Consider the following 14,316-nt stretch of genomic DNA (forward strand, 5'->3'; position numbering starts at 1 on the left):
TGAAAATTTGGCAAACTACTTCATGTTAATTGCTATGAATAATACAATACAATATATATATTATAAATAATATAAATAATCTGACCTGTATTTTAATTCCCTAAAATATCAGTGTTTGATATTACCAAATAATCATTGTGCTTGATATACTCTAAAAGAGTATCTCTGTTGAAGAAAGTCAGCAGTTTTTTATAAACCAGGCACCATAGCTCTTAACTGTTTTGCGTCCAAAGTGTAGAATGAAATCCAAAAGTTTCTGTTAATTTCCCCTGACAGGCCTGGGGAAGCAGATACTTCACATGGAACCCCAGATCCTTATACTGTGCAGAGACCTGCTCAGGGTCACTAGAGAAGTCAGACATATGTATTAAGCTGACATACACTGAGGTGCTCAATGAATGTCTGCCAAAAGAGCTTCTGTCTGTTTGAGACCTGCCACTTGCTCTCCTTCTCCCTGCAGTGGAAACTTGAAACCATTCCCTTAAGTAATTGAGCAGGATTCAGCTTTTCTTCTGAAAGTTATTGACTGGACAGGGACCTTTTCACATAAAAGCCTGGGGATTAGACCAGTTGTAAAGGAAGCACTTAATTAATTTTGCTTCTCACCCTGAAAGAATTCATATGCATATCTGCCACCTCCCTCCCAGGGAAATGTGAACCCCCGAGCCACACACTGATAGAGGATGAAGGGCAGAGCAGTGAGACACACAAAGTGCTCACAGACCCTTCTTGTGGATCTGGAGCATGCAATTTCACAAGTCAGTGAGCCATACAAACCTGGCTTTAGAGTCTGCTGGTTAGTCAGTCATATGGAAAGAGGTATCCTGGGTTTTGACTCATCTATTTTATACTAAATAACAAGATTTAGACTGTCTGTATGAGGATTTGTGCAGGCACAGTGCTGACAACTGCAATGTTCACAGCTTAGTTCCAGCACCAGTGCTGCAGCTTCATTTAACTGCAGGAATATGCTTGCTGCACCAAGTCCTGCATCAACAGAGGACCTAAATTTATGCTTCCCTGGACTGCAGCTAAACTTAGGCTTCCCTGGACCTTCAAGGACATTCCTGTAAAATAGGTTCATCTTGAGGATCACTTTTGCTCTGTCCTGTGATCAAGGATGCTCATTTTATGAATATGCTCCCTCAAGTACCCCAATCAGGTGACTTCTACAGAGGATGCTTCTGCAGCAGGTTCTAGGATACAGAGCCTGGATTTACATGCTGTTTCACCAAATATTTTATGTGCTTGAATTCAGATCTGAAAAACAGTCTCTATGAAATTCAGTGCTAATACTGAGTTTAGGATTGTTCGTATCTGTATTAAATAGAAAATATAAAAGCAGGTAAGAGGATTCTGTCTATTTTTTTAGAGAGAAAAACATAGCACAGAAGATGCCTGTGACTCAGTACAAAAAATCAGAGTTATGCTACTCCCTCTGTAAGGAGAAGTCTAAGGTGGACAAATATCATACAGAACTTGCATTAGTGGCACAATATGGCTACAGTCAGACATGATAGGTAAAACAAAAGAAATGGGATTCTGATGGCACTGGTGTTTCAGGATTAATCAAGCCTTTGTCACTTTGCAAAGCATCCTACCCATATTTTAAGCATGTGGCCTCTACCAGTTTCAGGATTTTTTTTTTTTTTTACATTTTAGAAATATTACTGTAATGATCCCAGTCATTCCATGACATTTTCATCGATCACAGTTTTGCATAATTGGAGTTATGTCCCAGAAGTATGAGTGGCTTGTCTGTGTGTAAATCCTGCCAACAGTTGATCTATTCTAATCTCACTTTTGCCATTAACTTATGTTGTGGATCTGAGTTCATAATTTAAGTTTGATTACTGATCTCACTTTAATTGGAGCTCTGCCACTGAATTCAATGGAGATAACTTGGGCCTTTATCCATTTAATCTCCAAAGAAGAGATGAAAAGTTATTGTGCTGGATCAGAAAGAGTGGTCAGGTCAGAACAGATATTATGCAGCTTGAATCTTGAAATGTGTAGGCATTTTATATTAAACTGTGACTGTCCAGTGAACACAAGTGGCACTGGGAGTCAGGGATAGAAACCCAGCCCTGCAACTCCGATCCAAAGGTCCAGCTTCAAACATGAGCTACAGCAGGGACATCTCCAGCCTGCACTTCTAGCCTTGTCACTCCTGCCTGCACATCCCAGGGGATGTGATCTTCTCCATGTTACCCTGTTGCTTGGTACCTTGCCACTGCTCTGCTGGACATGTGCATTTACTCCTTTGGGATAACTCAGAAATAAATTGCAGTTCTCTCACTTCCTGAGAGAACTTCCTGGTGGGTATTCCAGCAGCTAAGCACTTGTGCACTCTCTGCTACCAGAGGATCAGATGTGATTAATTGTAGTCCTGGCCACAATTAACATTTGAGTCTTCTCTGGGGACTTTTAACTGAGTTCAAGTACCAATCCATTTCACCATTAAATGAGAAGAATTGGGGAGAAATAAGCATCCATTTTCCACTTCTGAGTGTACGTGGGAGACTAAAGGTAAATACCTCAGGAGTTTTTAAGCTAAAAGGGCATCGCCTAATGAATTTATGCAGTTTACATGGGACAGCCCTGGAAATTAGGGCAGACTGTACTTTTCTCTGAGTCTGTGGCAAGATTTGGACATCCATTTCACATTTTAGATGGAACTTGTCCTGAGCAAGTATGTCTAAGAGAATCAGTGGAAAAAACTATGAATATTATATTTTTCATCCAAGATTTACAAACGTGTTACTTGTGATATTATGATATATTAATATTCTTGCTTCAGATATCTGCTAGGCTTTACATCTTTGTACATCTATGGATTTAGTTCACTGGCTGCATGTCTTGCTTCCTCACAAAAAAAGCAGCTAGTAATAGATAGTGAGACAGGAGCTCTCATGTAATTCTCCTCAGCCTTTAAGTGTTTCTATACTATCTATATTAATTAGTGAAAACTTGTTTCAGATTGAGATCCTGGAAACCTGGAAACTTCAAAGACTGTTATACTGAGATGTATGCAAAAGTATCAGCAAATGCAAATGCAAACACAAATGCAAATGCAACCCCCCTTAAAAAAAGAAAAAGCAACAAAAACCAAACAAACAAAAAACCAAAAAAACCTAAACCAAACAAAAAAAAATCTGAAACAAAACAAGAAAAAACCTAAACAAAACCAAAAACAAACCCAAAGAAAGAAAATCCACACAAAACTCAACACTCCCAGCCCCCCATTCCCCCCCCCCCCCTCAAATTTCAACACTGTTCTTCATATAATATGCCCAGATTACTGGAGTGAGAGTTTAATGCAAATTCCTCAGACAGGTAAACAAGCCTGGGAAAACACCACCCTCTGGGAAAGGTGCTCTGATTCATAAAGCCAGATAAACACAGAAATTTTTTTAATGAGATAAGTGGGAGACAGGACCCCAGCCTGAAGCGGAATGGAGAGGACAGGCAAAGAGAGTGGAGCAGTTTAATGAATTTGTGTTTACAGCTACTGACACACAGTAAACTGAAGATGTGTACAACTGGGTCTCTCATGGCTTGTTTTCCTGTATCTCTTTGTCCTAAAATTAGAGATATGCTCCAGCATGAAAGCTGTATGGTGGCAAATCCACTGTGTCAAGATCTCTGGGAGAGAATAGGAGTAATTCTGCTGAACTTGGTCATAAATACTAGATGATGAACACAAACAGTGGAAATCTGGTCTGGACAGGATCAGCCATTTTATGCAGCAGAGGAGTGGAGAGGTTACTGCAGTTAACCAGCTGCAGTAAGAGCTGCTAAAAGTTGTTGATCTGCTCTCTAATACAAGTCTACTCTTTCTGTTTGCCCTTCTGTAATTCATACAGGTTTGGAGTATCTTCTAGCTTTTCCAATATACAGAATTCACAGTGTGGCCCGTCTGAAGGAATAATATTTGAAAAATTTTATTTTGAATTCCCCATTGCTTTTGCCAAATGAGAGTTACTGTCTTTGCTAAGAATTCCTCAGTGTCTTCCAAATCACCATGCCTTTCTACAATATGTATGATTAAGTACTTTGTAAACAGCTTTATGTTTAACAAATGCAACAAAGGAGGAGTTTTGATGGATTAGGTTTCTTTTCCAGGATCATAAAGTATTTTCCTACCTAGTTTGGAATACATTTTGTTTCCTGTGATGCATTCAGTTGAAGCATTGCTATCTCTGTAGAGAGGTATTGTGAAGTTATAAAGTAGTGGCTGCATTCATTATACAGTAATATAAGCTGCAGCCATCCAATTCACATGGCTTTTACAACTTTGCCTGATTCCCTCTCTTATGTGAAAGACCTAAGTAAAGTACACTGAATTTATAACCACGGATCAGTATAGTGCAGTGTTATTAAATCTTTATAATGAGAATATAAATTAAGTTACAGGGACTATTGTGTTCAGCCAGTCCTCGTTTTTTTTTCTTCTTTTTCTTTTTATAGGACATGAATGAGTTTACAATATTTTCTAAAATTCTTACAAAGTTTCTTATGTGAACTCAAAGGATCAGCTCCTTTAACATCACTCATAAAGTCCTTATGGCAATACCTTGGTTAAGAGACACCAACTAACCTTACTGGTTTCAGCTGATTCAGATGTTGCTGTGTGTGGTGCTTTACTCATTGGGACATGAGATTACAGAGTTCAACATAAGCCTTGCATAGCAGCAGGAGTCTCATGCAGTGCTAGGAAAAGTTGAGTCCACTGTTGATACTCAAAGAGCTTGGATACACAGCTGTGCTGAGATTTTTCTCCACAGCTGTCAACATGAAAGGCAGCAGCCTGTGCCAAGGAGTAAGGAGCTACCACTCAACTGATAGGAAAGGAATCTTCATTTAGCAAGATTGCTGTTAGTTATTCAGTCTTGGCTAGGGTAGGTAGTAGAACAGACATTATTTTTTATAAGCCCTTCAAGTCTGATTCTTGTAGCATAAAGCTAACATTGATATTCTGTGGTCTCCTCACCTACGCAGACTTCATGAGAATCCCCATCCATATGGGATGGCCTCTTCACAGATCTGGTAAAATTGTTGGCAGGACTGAAGCAAATAAACTTCCTATTTAAATGTTACTCTTTGGTTAATAAGAGCAGTGTACAGAGTGTGCTCGGGTGCTCAGAGGAGTAATCAGCTCAGTAACCAGTGGCAAAGCTCCCAGATAAGAAAAACAGCAATGCTAATTTTTTGTGGGAAAGTGTCATGCTGCTTGAGACACGCTGTAGTCCTGCCCACACTTAGTAATAAGAAAGCAATGTAGTAAAATGTGATGATAATAGGTTCCCAGAACTAGCAGTGAAGTATAAACACCTGCATATTCCAGTTCCCTGCCTTTAAATCAATTGTCAAAAAGCCAATCCTTCCCTGATGAATTAACAATCTTTGAACCTACACCAATCAATTAGAATTTTGTCTCTGAGTTGTAAAAGGCTTCAGGGAGAGCCTTCTCTATTCAGTATTGTTTAAAATACTGTGGACATATGTGTGTTAAATATGCTAAATGGAGAATTAGGCATTGGAATCACTGGAAGTATCCCAGTTGCCTTCAATAGAAATAAATTTATCTGAATGTGGCCTGGGAAAAAAATATCAAACTTGAGGCATTTCTTGTGATCTCAAAGTTTAGTTTTATTGTTAGAAGGAAATAATTTTTTATGTGATTCCCACAGAAGCTCAGATATTTGGCTAATATACTTAAACACATAATATTAAAACAACCAATAGTGGGTCAGAGTGAAGCACCTTGTCTCTCCCTGAGGAAAGCAGTTCATTCCTTGGGAAAAGGCATCATGCATGATTCTTCACCTGCCTGTTTTTTCAAACCTTCTGCAGTCCACAGATTTCTGAAATCACAGCTGTATATCTTTGTAATTTAGGGACATGGATGCATTATTTTACTATATAATTTTTATATTACTTTTTAACCAGTTCATATTTTGGCTTCTCTACTATTCTTTACAGTGAATTCTCTAACTTAAGTAGTTAAACACACTGACTGCACAGGTCTTTTTCTTTTTTTCTTCTTTTTCCTTGCACACTAGTGCTTGATAACTTCATTTGTTGCCCCTTAGTTTTGTCTATAAATGTCTGAATTGTCTTCATCTGCCAAATTTACAAGTTCTAGTCAACCTGTGCTGATATGGAAAGAAATCAGTACTTTTGATTATAATTGTTGCATTTGTACCTGTTTTTATGCCACCATGTTCTTTTGACAAGAACAAGGAAATAATAATCAAAATGGCAACCTGTCAGATTTCTAATAATCCCATAATAATAATTTTGCTTTTTTTACTTTATGCAAAGACTTTCACTGTTTACCTTTGTAACCGGTATTGAGCATTGACTAGATTTCTACAAATTTATTCACTAACTCCAAGATCACTTTCTATAGTAGTAAAATTAGTTTTCAGCCCATGAGTATATACATCTCATTAGAACTGGTTTTGGTTATGATCCTGCATTTATAAGCATTACATTTCCCCTGACAGTTCCTTACACAGCCAGAAAATATTGTGAATATTCATTTTTAAATCCTTGAACTGACAGGAACTGTAAATTCATCTTCCTTTTTTAAATAGTTTATTATTATACTGAATAACACAAGCCTCAGCACAGATCCTGGACATCTCCTTTTCTTGTAAAATCAGCTGGTTTTTTCTACTCTTTTCTTGTATACTTGGATCAGGTCTGAATTTTTCATGGGATCTTCCATGCTATGATTCCAGCTTTTTTTCTTGGAAATGAATGCTGTAAAATGGTTTAAATCTACACTCAGTACATAACCTGTATTTCCCATGTCTGCCTGCCCTTGAGAACCTTTCAAAACTGCTGGTAAATTTGGAAGCTACAAATTTCTTCAGCAATAGTACTGTCCATCCTTCCTTACTAGAAAATATTTATCACTTCTTGGTTGATGACTGGATATTTTATGAAGGCTTCTACTAGTTTTCCAGATATGAATGTAAGATTTCATAGTCTGCAGTTCCTTAATCCTTTTTGGAAGGTTTTTAAAAATCCTTGTCACAATGGCTATTTCTCATTTCTCTGTTGTTGAGATCATGTGCCATTTGATAGAGCAATTCCAACTCCCTTTCCAAAAACACAGATCTGTCATTAATTGTGCTCCATAGTTAAAAAAAGGATGCAGATTTCTGTATCTCCTCTGTGTAGTAAAAAACAACTGCAAAACTCTGCTATACATGGAACAGTTCCCTTGTCCCAGTGAACAGCCTCTAAGCAGCTTTTCCTTCACAGAAGAAAGAAGCAGGTACTAGCAATGCAGTTTGTCATTACAGTCACATCCTTGCTGAGAGCCCAGCTCAATCAATGACTTCACCTCTGTTTACTTCAGTGGACAGGAATTAGGGACTTAGTTAATTGTTCTGGGAGTTGGATAGCTGCATACTCACAGAATGTGCTGAGAACGATTGAAGTTCCTCCTTCAGGCAGGAAAGATTTTTATTTGCTACATTTATTGCTACTGATTTCTGTTTCATCTCCAACTAAGACCTGGAGAGATTTGGTTCACTGATTCTCAGGGAAACCAAACCAATGTCAGGATCACAGTGTTAGGTTTAGTCTTTGGATTTATAGGACCTGAAGCCTGGGGCTTCTCTGTCCAAAATTCTATATATGTCTACAGTTTGGAATTTTTTTTTTTTTTTTTGTGGCTGTTGTTTTATGTTTGACTGCTCCCCCCTCATTGTTTGATTTTAGAAAGTGCTAGTCCCTGTGGTCAGTAATCTTTTGCCTTATTGGAGTGTGTCTGTTCCCATCAGCTTCTTAGGAAAATTTAACTTCATAAGTAGATTTCTCTAGCCAAGACAGCTCTGAAAATCTAACAGTGGAGAGCACTGCCATTAGGAAAACAGGGTTTGGAACTGAAAAAGTTTTTGCTGGGCTGATGGAAACTTGGCACACTTAATGAATGCTGGTGGAAAACAGACCCTAAAACTCCTGGCAGCAAAATGTGAGCCAGGACTGGAGGTTTAGTAAACAAGCTGCTCACATACAACCCTCAAAGGGTGGGACTACTGTTGGTCACTGCAACTTCAAGTGCTGGCTGCTATGGGGTGAAGGCAGAGAGGAGCAGAGAGGAGCTGCACCAGCAAGGTCTCCCAGATCTCTCCTTACTCCCACCCTGCCTGAAACCATGTGCCAGAGGATTGCTGTCATGCAAGCACTGTCCTCTAAGGTGGTGAGACCATGCTTTAGACTATTTTGTTATTGAGGTATAAAATAGCTTCAGGTATCAGAGTGGCTGTTATGTTTGCAAAGTCAAAAATACATAGACTCACAGGGCCTCCTTGGCTGTCAATTAACTCTGCAGAGGTTGATTATTATAAGAACTGAAGGTTTTATCAGTTAAATTTCTTCCATGTCTAAGTTTGCAACTGCTCATACATTGGAGTTGCCGAGACATCATCATGTGACCGCCTTTAGCCCATGTTTCAAATATATTTGAGGGATATAAATCAGACATCGTTCTGCCTGGCTGGCTGGCAGGGCCTAAACCAGCCAGCAGACTCAGATCAAATCTTAATTTCTGCTCTTCATTTAAAGTGAGACCAGATGACATAATACTCCTTTTACTTTTGTGGTTACAGCATTACAGCATTACCCTGTAGTTAATTTCCTTCTCTGCTTGAGTGCTTATCTCAGCAAGTGGATGATGAGGTGCTCATTCTGACAGAGAGCTGTGTCAAACTACTGCTGTCTGGGGTGTGTTTTGAGACAGCAGGAAGAGGCTTGAGTTCAAATTAAACAGGGAATGTTCACTGGGGAAGGTGGCAAGAGCCTGGACTCTTCATCTTTTCTATCCTGGCTGAACAAGTTCTAGATGACAAGAATTTCACTAGATGATGGCAAGGGTTTTTGTATCCTGCTTTAGATTTGACTGCAGAGGGAAGGGCAAATTACCATGCTCTGAAATGCTCAGTAATTCTGAAAACTGGACATCTAAAACATGCAGATGCACATTACCCTGTACAGGAAAAGTATTACAAGTCTGTCTCCCAGTCTGAGGTGAGAGATTTAACCATTACACTGTAGAATAAGAGAGGGGTAATTACACTCCTCCTCCTGTGTTTTGTGAGAATGGGGTTGTTTAGGGACCTGCAATCAAGGACAGATGCTTTCTGCTGGGTCCAGGGGTGCCAGATCTGGCTCAAGCAGCTGCTCATACCTACCTTCTCCAGGCTGTCAGCCCAAACACACTAATCTGCTTCAGGCACAACAAAAGGGAATAGCTCCAACAGCGCAGACTGATGGCATCAACTTGGCTGAATCACCTCAGGGTGAGGTAGGGAGTTACCCCACAGACTCAGTCAGTCACAGGTGGCCTGAGGCAGGAATCTCCAGCTGGGGAAAAGAGAAAACATCTGCTCTTGCCCTAATTTTAGGAAGGAGTTCAAAGCTAAAAATACCTTAAGTGAGAAGTTCCTCCATTTATTTCAGAACCCCATACCGAAATCTCTGGCATAATGGGATTAAAGGCTCTGGATGCACTTAAATCTCCCTTTGGAACAGTCCACTACCTAATTATGTCTTTCTTCAAGTAAGCTCTGTTTCTCTCTCACTTGGAGTCCAGTTCTGGTCTCCTTGAAACTATTGCCAAATGTCCCTCAGTGTGGCAGGAGAAAGACTAGGGAATGCAGGGACAAGTGCTCTGCAGTCTGTCACCTCCGCTGTTCTGAATGCCACCAGGCAGGTCCCTGTCCCCAGCAACCTCTGCTATTCCCAGATTCTGGCTTTCTCCTTCAATCTCTCCTCTCCTTCTTGTTTCTTCTTGAGTACTTTTATTGTCACCTCCTTTTTACCAGATCTGAACTGTGGCTTATCCTGCATGGGGCTTTTTTCTGCAGATTTAAAAACTTCAGCAAATTCTGCTAGGGCCAGGGGAGCCTGGGGAAGGGAGAATGAAGGAATTGAGATGGGTTGGTGTGTATCAGGTGTACATCAGCCAGGCTTGATCTATTGTCACAATTGTTTCTGCAATTGCTCCTTAACCAGTTCAGCCACACAGACATCAGTTTCAAGAGATTAAGTGCCAAAAGCCTTGGATCTTTTTGACCAAACAAGTTAGAAATGAAGTACATCAGCACTTAGTCTTGGTGGATCTGATGGGTCTAATGGAATGAGAAGATGGAGCTTGGGGTAAAATGAGCAATAGGTGTCTCTAAATTTATACCCAGTCTTAACTTTGCCTAGAAGGGAAAGTGCAGTGTCAGGTCTGTGTGCCAGCAAAGTCATTGCTGAGACGAGACTGAATCTCAGTGAATCTCACTAAGCCATTTCAGAAGAAGGCATCATCCTGGAGTAAATTCTAAGGATGTATTTTTGGGTTTGTAATTCCCAGGTTACAAGACTTCTTGATAAAAAACTTTTAGTATGTTTACTGGGTGGGGCATCACCTGATATAGTTGTCTTTTTTAGAGATAAAGCAACTTTTCCAGATTCCTAGTAATTTCATATATCTTTCTCTACTTTGTGCTGAGAAGGAAAAACTTTACTAATATAAATTGTAGAAAAGTCAGAGGGAGAGAAAAAAAAATTATTCACAAAATTTTATTATGGATGCCAACAATAGGAAAGTAGAAGTGGAGTTTTTAATGTGGTCTTATAGAGTCACAAGTTGTGATTTTCCCAGATAGTAAAATTACCATCTATATTGCTGGGACAAAGCTCCAGATTATCTCTGTTAAGAAGACAAAGGGAAAGGTAAATAGGAGCTTTAAATATGGGTATGCTTATTTCCTTTCAGACCTGAGTCATCAAAAGAAAGGTAAATTTAATTTCATTTGGGAGGTTAGACCAATTACTGAGTGGCAGAAGAATGCTAATGCATGCTTCAGACTTTGGTTTCATTTGACTGGAAAGTGACTATACAATGATGTGAACAAAGTTTGAAGTCATTTAATATCTTTTGTATACTGAATACGAAGAAGCTGGTAAAAAGACAGCTTCCCTCTTCATATCAGCAGCAGAAACGAAATGTATTTATCACATTAATGACATTAATTTCTTAAAAGATTTAAACAAGGCAGTTCTGGTAGGCTACAGATAGCATTAATTCCCAAATTAAAGAAATAATCTTACTGGTAAACCCATGACATTAACTTGATGGTTTTTAAACATTAGTTGGATGAAGTTTGTTTAAACTGGGTGCAGGTTTTATAACATCATACATCAAATATATTGTAGCTTAAAATATATATTACTTATGAATAGCACAGGGATGTTTAATTTGGGTTTCACCTACCATCTGTATAATAAACAATTGTAATATCTTGTATTTTCATCTATAACTTTATAGTTAATATTCCACTAAGGATAAAGCAGGCTACATATAATTGAAAGTTATCTTTTATTTTAATTGTTTGCAATATTATTTTGTAGAGGTAAATTTTTATTCCAATTATCATCATCATCATTAGATCATAAGCCTCTGACATGCAATATTACTAACCTCTGTATTATAATATCTTAGTTTGCCACAGTTCATTGGCACTGTTATTGATATTGATGGCTTTATTTTTTCTAGACATTAAGTGAGCAATTCATCAAGAGAACAAGAAAGACTGGAATAGAAAGATAAAACATCCAGGTAAGTAATTCATTGAGTGTCTCACGCCTAAAAATGTTCTGGAACACACAGAAGCCATGAGCTGATTTGATAGATGGACATGCCCACCTGGGTAACTGTGGGAGTCTCAATGTGTGTAAGGGTGCAGGTGCTTGCTTGCTGTGAACCCAAACTCTCACCTTATTATATATTTTAGTAATAAAAGGCCTGATGGCAAAGATCTGAGGATTAAAAAAGGGGGGAAAGGACCTGTTAATCAATAATAAATTGTTTACAAATTCATTTTTATGTAATACATTTCTAAATACATTTACGGATTTTCAAACCCCCATGCAGAAACTAAGAAGTTTCTAAAGTTCACCATCTACAGATGCAAACAAGCACTAGAAGAGACTTACAGAACTAACTTGGGCCCAGATTTCCCAGCATTTTTACATCAGATGGTCTTGAAAGTAGTTCAGGACCTTTTTAAAAGTAGGAGCCCATCAAGATTGTGTGAGGTGTCCAAGCTCATGATACGGTCAATGGAGAGTATTAGCTAGACCACAGAAATCTCTCTTACCATTGGCTGTAAAATGCCCCATGTGCATTTTTAGTATCCACTTACTGGAGCAAACTGATAGGAAAAGGGTTTAGCAGTGAAAATCCCATTATGTATGCTCACCCCATACTTTTCAATTATTAAATCCAAATGTAAGTCTACCTCTAAGTAAGTGCTGCCAGTTTTATAACTGAAAAGTTTGTGACTAAAAATGCTGTTCTTCTAATAAGACCACCAAGAATGAGAATGAAGTTGGAATTATTTCAAAAGCTTCTGTGCACAAGAAAACAACCACACTTTACCTTAGTTTACATAACTGGCAATCAGATGAAACAATCCTGAAATGAAGGAATAATATTTTGTTGATGTTTGAGATAAAAGGATGAATACCTGGCAGGGTATTTTCATCCTGATTATTAATAATCTCCCTTGTTAGTACACTGGACTAGCCAGTAGCCAAGTAATTTCACAGAATCATAAAATCCAACCCTTAATCTAATTTCTAGACTATATTTTATGTATTGCCACATTAGCAATGCCTTTCTCGATGTAATTGCATGTCATGATTTCTGCAATGCACTTTTTCTTTTCCAAATCCTCTGTGTTAAAGAACATAAGCAATGCTTGAGATGGGTTTCATTCCTGTTCAGGTCATGCCAACATGGCAGTACCCAGGCCAAGGATGGTGAACTGTAATTATTCTCTAATCAGGTTTTCCCCACTAGTAGGTTGTCACTTAGGAATTTGTCTGCTTTAACTGTTTTTTATCTTTTCAGAAGAAATTAGAGTTACTGAAAACATACAGCTTCCCAAAGGATGTTCCACCCTAGTATGAATGTGAAAGTGTGTAACTGTCAGTAGATTTTTTTTTCTGCAAGAAGCTTTAAATTTTGCCTAACCATTTTAATAAAAGCAGAATGTCTTGTTTGATTTTCTGTAGCATTATCAGGTCCATGACAAAAAAAACCACCAAACAAAATAACAAAACACCAAAAAAAACGAGAAACCCAAGCCCAAGAAACCCCAACACCAAATCTGAAGATATTTATTTACTTTGAACCTAAAAACATTACTTTCACTAGCTATGTGCCAGATTTGAGACCCTTTAGCTTGGATCACTTCAGAAAGCCTAATTCTCCCTGGGGAAAAAAAAAAAAAAAGATGGGCTGTTCCACCTACTAAATGGATTGCTTTGGGGGGAAAAACCCAAAAACCCTAAGTAAATATGTATGAGTTAAGGGGATGAAAAAATAAAAGAGAATTTACTATTCTTACTAATTTGATTCTGGGTTTCAGATGGCTCACAAGGCCTGTATGATGTGAGGCAGTATTTCAAAAGTGGAATGTAACATCTTCTAGTCATGAGTATCACTTATATTTTTAGTTATGTGTCTGTAACTCAACTGCTTGCTACTTTAATCTCTGTTGTTATTTTCTTTTTTTTTTTCCTAACACACTCACTCCAACTTTTTTTGTGAGATGTTAAGAAGAACTGCTGTAGCTAGAATTGTTCTGACTACATTCATATCTTTTTTCCCTTCTTTGCTTTCTCTGTGTGGTTATAATTAGGGAGCTGAAAAGCCTGTCCTTGCTTATAAAAGTCATGGGCTAAATTCAGCTTTTGCAACTCTAGGCCAGCACCTCCCAGGGAAAACACAGGTTATGGCTGGACCACATATGCTTTTCCACAGTTTACTGTTCCTAATGCTCACCTCATCTTCTGTCTAAACGATCCATGTTGTAGAAAATCCATTTATAACCTGCTGAGAGCAACCTAGCTCTTCCTGACTGGAGTGGGGTAAAAATTAGGGATAGGTTTGAAAAACACTCCATTTCTGCATTTGGAGAAAAAGATAGGTTATATGTGTTATCCAAATGACTATTACTTTTTTTAAAAAAATTATTTCCATCTGTGTCTAGGTACATTATTAAATAGGTTCTATTATTATCTTTTGTCTGTTAGGAGTTTTTCAGATAATATGGATCTTTCAGATCATTTAAAGTCATACAATCTGCATGTGCTGCTTTCTAATAATTTGGAGAAACCATGAAAATTTTCAGAAATTGCAATAAAGTTAATGTTTCTAATGGTAGTTTTGAAAAAAAAAAGAGTGAAGAGCCATCTTATTCTAGGTATTTTTTCTTAATTCTGAAATAAGCAGTTAGA

This window comes from Serinus canaria, chromosome 1A, assembly GCF_022539315.1.
Source record: "Serinus canaria isolate serCan28SL12 chromosome 1A, serCan2020, whole genome shotgun sequence".
Taxonomy (NCBI): domain Eukaryota; kingdom Metazoa; phylum Chordata; class Aves; order Passeriformes; family Fringillidae; genus Serinus; species Serinus canaria.